The following is a 6,095-nucleotide window of genomic DNA, read 5'->3' as shown; positions in this document are numbered from 1 at the left end:
CTACCGAGTTGCATGTCAGTCCCACCGAAAATCTCTAACGGTCACTAGGTTTACCTTTTCGGTCCGACCGAGTTTGTTGATTCGGTCCCACCGAGATTGGAAAACTGTGTGTAACGGTTGGATTTTGTGTGGAGGCTATATATACCCCTCCACCTCCTCTTCATTCGTGGAGAGAGCCATCAGAACACATACACAATTCCAATTCATATGTTCTGAGAGAGAACCACCTACTCATGTGTTGAGACCAAGATATTCCATTCCTACCATATGAATCTTGATCTCTAGCCTTCCCCAAGTTGCTTTCCACTCAAACCTTCTTTCCACAAAATCCAAATCCTATGAGAGAGAGTTGAGTGTTGGGGAGACTATCATTTGAAGCACAAGAGCAAGGAGTTCATCATCAACACACCATTTGTTACTTCTTGGAGAGTGGTGTCTCCTAGATTGGCTAGGTGTCACTTGGGAGCCTCCGACAAGATTGTGGAGTTGAACCAAGGAGTTTGTAAGGGCAAGGAGATCGCCTACTTCGTGAAGATCTACCGCTAGTGAGGCAAGTCCTTCGTGGGCGATGGCCATGGTGGGATAGACAAGGTTGCTACTTCGTGGACCCTTCGTGGGTGGAGCCCTCCGTGGACTCGCGCGACCGTTACCCTTCGTGGGTTGAAGTCTCCATCAACGTGGATGTAGGATAGCACCACCTATCCGAACCACGAGAAAAATATCCGTGTCTCCAATTGCGTTTGAATTCTCCAAACCCTTCCCTTTACATTCTTGCAAGTTGCATGCTTTACTTTCCGCTGCCAATATACTCTTTGCATGCTTGCTTGAATTGTGTGATGATTGCTTGACTTGTCCTACAATAGCTAAAATCTGCCAAGAACTAAAATTGGGAAAAGGTTAAGTTTTTATTTGGTCAAGTAGTCTAATCACCCCCCCTCTAGACATACTTTTGATCCTACACCCTTCCATCAGTTCGTCGCTCTGTCGTCTCCATGGCGGACGCACGCCGTGCTCGAGCTGAGTGCCGGGCTGCCCTCACCGCCCGCGTCGCTCGGACGGCTCCCGTCGGCGGGCCACATCGCCGTTCTCCGTCCCCCGGCGCCAACGCTGCCACCGGCCCGGCAAGGAACGAGCAGCAGGCGTCTTTGCTGCATCCTTCGGTGCGGCAGGACGACTGCACCGCCACTCCACCGCTGACTCCTGCCAGTTCTTCGTCTCACGCGCACCGCGCTCCCATGGAGTCACGGGCCGCGCTCCTCGCAGCGTACGAGCTCCTGCGCTACCGCCCCATCGACGACCTCTATGAGGAGCGGCTCGAACGCGTCGCCGAGCTTGTCCGCGCCGCAGGGGGCTCTCCTGCGCCGTCCCACTCTCTGCCTCACCCTCAACCAACCGCGGGCGATGAGGCTCATGGCGCTCCTCCACCACCTCAGCCCAAGACGTCGCCTTGGCACCAAGGCGCGCGGCTCCGCGGCATGATCCGCCACGCCCGGCGCCCGCGCACGAAGAGAGAAGCCGCCAAGAAATTCCGCAGCCGCGAGAAGCCGCACCTGCACTCCCCGCGCCACCTCGTCAAGACCGAGTACCACCCACAGCAGCGCAGCGCGCACCTCGTCAAGACCAAGCTCCACCTCTGAAGCGGGCCCCGGCTACCACGGCTGGCTGCCGCGCCTTCACTCCCGAGCTGCGTAGCGTCGCCTGGCCGGGCAAGTTCAAGCCGGATCTGCCTCCTCGCTATGACGGTACCGCCGACCCCGTGGAGTTTCTGCAGCTCTATGATCTGAGCATCGAAGCGGCCAACGTCGACGAGAAGGTCATGGCGAACTGGGTTCCCATGGCTCTCAAGGATGGAGCTCGCTCCTGGATCCTGAACCTGCAGCACGGCTCGATCTCCTCCTGGGACGAGATGGGCGACCGCTTCGTCGCCAACTTCCAGGGCACTCGCGTCCGCCCCCGGCCGCGGGTGATCTACACCGCATCAGGAAGCAACCGGGAGAGACCCTGCAGAAGTACATCCAGCGCTTCAACAACACCCGCCTCAAGATCCCCAAGGTTACGGACGAGGCCATATCTCTGCGTTTTCCGACGGCGTCCGCGACGTCAAGATGAAGGAAGAGCTCGCCATCCACGAGGAGCTCTGCACATCTCAGGAGCTGTTCAACCTGGCAAACAGGTGCGCAAGAGCTGAGGAGGGGCGCCTCTCTCTCCTTGAGACGCCAGCCGTGGGCGCAGAGGAGAAGAAGGCCAAGGCCAAGGACGTGAAGCGCAAGGAGGTAGCTGTGCTCGCAGCGGAGCCCGACGTCAAGCGGGGCAGAGATCAGCCTGAGTCATCCAAGAACGGCCGACCATTCTGCGCCTTCCACAACCTGAACACCCACAACACCAGTGACTGTCAAGAGCTCAGAGCCATACGAGAAGGACGCTACGGTCGACGCCCCGAGCGCAATGACCGGGGCTATGGCCGCGGAGGAGGACGTGGAGGCGGACGTTGGGATGACCGTGGCCCGTGCCAGGAGTGGCGTGACCAACCTCGTGAGGACCGCTGGCAGGACCAGCCTCGTGAGGGCGCTTGGAGGGACCCGCCTCGTGAAGATCGCCCCCAGGGCAACACCGGTCTTCCCCCGCTGGCGCCACCAAGAAGGAACGACGACCATCGCCAGGACTAGGGGGATAAGGGCTTCCAGGAGCCGCACGCGATCGCCTGCATTTTGGGCGGCGCCCAGGCCCCAGCCTCCCAGCGCGTATTCAAGCAGTTTGCTCGTGAGGTGAACACGGCGCTCCCCAAGCTCGAGGCCACGCGCCTGCTCAGGTGGTCCCAATGCGCCATCACCTTTAACTCGGCGGATCAACTCAAGTGCGCAGCCACCGCTGGCACCCTCCCCATGTTGTGTTCCCCGGTCATCAGCAATGTGCAGGTCACCAAGACCCTCATCGACGGCGGCGCAGGGCTCAACGTCCTATCCGTCGACACGTTCGACAACCTCCAAGTGCCATATGAGCAGCTCCAGCCCACCAAGCCTTTCTCATGAGTGACCGACGGCTCCACCACGCCGATAGGGCAGGTCCACGTGCCCGTCACCTTCGAGGAGCGCAAGAACTACCGCATCGAGCTCATCGACTTCGACGTCGCGCACATCCGCCTGCCGTACAATGCCATCCTCGGGTATCCAGCCCTGGCCAAGTTCATGGCAGTCACTCATCACGGCTACAACGTTCTCAAGATGCCAGGAAGCGAAGGAATCATCACGGTCCCGTGAAGACAGGGGTGCGGTGTGCTCCCTCGAGCGCACCTTTCAAGCCGCAGCAATCGACGACCCCGACAGCAGAAATGAAGGTCCTCTGGAGGCCATCCCCAAGAAGAAGCAGCCGCGCCGTGTGATGTCTACTACACAACCTTCTTCTTGTAGACGTTGTTGGGCCTCCAAGTCCAGAGGTTTGTAGGACAGTAGCAAATTTCCCTCAAGTGGATGACCTAAGGTTTATCAATCCGTAGGAGGCGTAGGATGAAGATGGTCTCTCTCAAGCAACCCTGCAACCAAATAACAAAGAGTCTCTTGTGTCCCCAACACACCCAATACAATGTTAAATTGTATAGGTGCACTAGTTCGGCAAAGAGATGGTGATACAAGTGCAATATGGATAGTAGATAATAGTATTTGTAATCTGAAATAATAAAAACAGCAAGGTAACGAATGATAAAAGTGAGCGTAAACGGTATTGCAATGATAGGAAACAAGGCCTAGGGTTCATACTTTCGCTAGTGTAAGTTCCCTCAACAATACTAACATAATTGAATCACATAACTATCCCTCAACATGCAACAAAGAGTCACTCCAAAGTCACTAATAGCGGAGAACGAACGAAGAGATTATGGTAGGGTATGAAACCACCTCAAAGTTATTCTTTCCAATCAATCCGTTGGGCTATTCCTATAAGTGTCACAAACAGCCCTAGAGTTCGTACTAGAATAACACCTTAAGACACAAATTAACCAAAACCCTAATGTCACCTAGATACTCCATTGTCACCTCAAGTATCTGTGGGCATGATTATACGATATGCATCATACAATCTCAATTCATCTATTCAACCAACACATAGAACCTCAAAGAGTGCCCCAAAGTTTCTACCGGAGAATCACGACGAAAACGTGTGCCAACCCCTATGCATAGGTTCATGGGCGGAACCCGCAAGTTGGTCACCAAAACATACATCAAGTGGCACGTGGTATCCCATTGTCACCACAGATATCCACGGCAAGACATACATCAAGTGTTCTCAAATCTTTAAAGACTCAATCCGATAAGATTACTTCAAAGGGAAAACTCAATTCATTATAAGAGAGAAGAGGGGGAGGAGAAACATAAGATCCAACTATAATAGCAAAGCTCGCGATACATCAAGATCGTGCCAAATCAAGAACACGAGAGAGAGAGAGATCAAACACATAGCTACTGGTACATACCCTCAGCCCCGAGGAGAACTACTCCCTCCTCGTCATGGAGAGCACCGGGATGATGAAGATGGCCACCGGAGAAGGATTGCCCCTTCCGGCAGGGTGCCGGAATGGGTCTAGATTGGTTTTCGGTGGCTACGGAGGCTTCTGGCGGTGGAACTCCCGATCTATTATGCGTTCTGGATGTTTTAGGGTACGACGATATATATGGGTGCAGGAAGTACGTCAGAGGAGCTACGGGGGCCCCACGAGGCAGGGGGGCGCGCCCTAGGGGGGGCGCGCCCCCCACCCTCGTGAGCACCTCCCGTATCTCCTGACGTGGAGTCCAAGTCTATCCGGTGGCTTTCGTTCCAAAAATAACTTCTTCAGTTGATTTCGTTCCGTTTTGACTCCGTTTGATATTTCTTTTCTTCGAAACACTGAAATAGGCATAAAACAGCAAGTCTGGGCTGGGCCTCTGGTTCATAGGTTAGTCCCAAAAATAATATAAAAGTGGAAAATAAAGCCCAATATTGCCCAAAACAATAGATAATATAGCACGGAGCAATCAAAAATTATAGATACGTTGGAGACGTATCACCATGCAGGACCTCAAGATAATGGCGTCGCGGCAGGAGCCACGTCAGGATCGGCGCCCGCTCCAGGGGCGCCTCCCTCCGTCGCATAGGAAGGCACGCCCGGGCCCGCCTCAGGCAGGGCTCGAGGGCTCTCTTCTGGAGGGCCGCAGACCTTGCCAACCTCACGAGGGAGGCGCTCGGGAACCACTTGGAAGCGTGCTTCACGACACGTGACCCTCAAGAGAGCATAGGGCAAGGAGTGCCCACCACTCAGGAGTTCATCACCAAGACCATCCAGGAACTGCAAGAAGCAAGAGCCATGTGCGGCGACAGCCGCCCACGGGGCGCAGCTCTGCATCCTGGCGAGGGTGCTGAGCTGCGCGTCTGCATTGACGTCCCAGGGCTCAACAGGGCCGCCTCAGGAGCATTTCTGGCCTTCGCGTGTGGGCCGCTGCGAGCGCCCGCCGCACAGATACATTCGTATGCCCTTTGGCTTGCCAAGCATGGTGTCGGCCTATCAGCGCAACGTGCGACGTGTCCTGGCGGCTCAGGAAGCCAGGTACCACACCGTTCTAGAGGAGATGGAGACGGTCGTCAGGGAGCCTCCCGAGGCTTAGGGTTCTGGCGGCTCATGAGGAGTCATTTCTTCAACGCACGCCTTCAGCTGCACCAACTCTACTTTGTCTATAGAACCAGGTGACATTTTCCAAGCTCGTTTAGCTGGGAGCGCCCCTCAGGCTGCATTGTTCTTAGGCCGCATGGGTCCGTCCCTGCGGCATGTATCCCTTTTGCTTATGTCTTCAGCTTACCTTGTTGGGGGCGTCCCTCGGGCTGCATCCTCCCCAAGCCGCTCGGGCCGGACCAGGTGGTACGCATCTTCCTGCATTTCTCCAAGCTGATCTGCTCTCCATGCTTAACCTGCCAACTGCTATCACCTGCTCGATCATCGTCCCCCCAGGGGCCTCCACACAGGCACGGCGCTGGTGCATGGGTCTGTCCCTGCCACGCCGACAAATCTGAGCGGTCGAGCTCTGGCTCGCGGCACGCCCCGCGCACGTCACCTCACCAAGCCCTCAGTGCCT

This window comes from Triticum urartu, chromosome 5A (genome assembly GCF_056163025.1).
Source record: "Triticum urartu cultivar PI428250 chromosome 5A, HENAU_Tu73, whole genome shotgun sequence".
Classification (NCBI taxonomy): Eukaryota; Viridiplantae; Streptophyta; class Magnoliopsida; order Poales; family Poaceae; genus Triticum; species Triticum urartu.
The sequence above is the reverse complement of the archived record's forward strand: the minus strand, read 5'-3'. Positions refer to the sequence as shown.